Source organism: Mustela erminea, chromosome 19 (assembly GCF_009829155.1).
Source record: "Mustela erminea isolate mMusErm1 chromosome 19, mMusErm1.Pri, whole genome shotgun sequence".
Taxonomy (NCBI): Eukaryota; Metazoa; Chordata; class Mammalia; order Carnivora; family Mustelidae; genus Mustela; species Mustela erminea.
The window spans coordinates 6,617,198-6,617,830 of NC_045632.1; the positions used below are offsets into that span (position 1 = coordinate 6,617,198).

Here is a 633-nt window from a genome sequence, read left to right on the forward strand (position 1 = left end):
ATAAAAAAGGTGGTTTAATTTATTAAAGCACAGGGACAGGACCCATGGGCAGAAAGACTTGCACTGGGGTCATGAGGAGTGGCCCATTACGTACTTTCAGGTTGGAAGGGGGTTAGGGATAACCTGTCTCCCAGGTATTTTGGAAGCAAGGTTTCCAGGACCTTGAGGGGGCTAGCTATTGTTGGGAAAAGGTAATTTATTACCGTCTAATAAACCTTAGTCATGAGACCCTTTAAATGTGTATCAGTGGGCCATATGCTTGGGGATGATTGCCGACACGAATCTTGGGGGGTTTAGAGATAAAGGAAATTTCTAAAGGAATTCTTATATGTTCAAGTAGACTTACAGTGGGGGGGGGGGGCATTGTCAAGCTAGGATTGCCTTTTCGCCTTAGCAGAATATTAACATCAGACAGTTGAATCCCTAGAGGAATGCCACTCTGCTTGTTTCAAGGATTTATAAGTGGGCTGTAGATAGTAAAGAAATTTATTAATTTTTCTTCTCCCTTTGTTTCCCGCATTATACCTACTGCACTAAACGGCTGCAGAACTTACAAACTACTTCAACACTGGGTCTCGCTTTATCTCTTCTTCTCTCACCTGCAGAGCACTGGGGAGTGGCTCCTATCAGTCG

General features: G+C 43.8%; 1 protein-coding gene across 1 annotated transcript in view; it reads right to left on the reverse strand.

Moving 5' to 3' along the window:
- The window catches only part of LOC116579107 (sialic acid-binding Ig-like lectin 14), a 90,491-nt gene that overhangs the window by 23,787 nt on the left and 66,071 nt on the right, over positions 1-633 (reverse strand). The gene's annotated exons all lie outside the window — the stretch shown is intronic.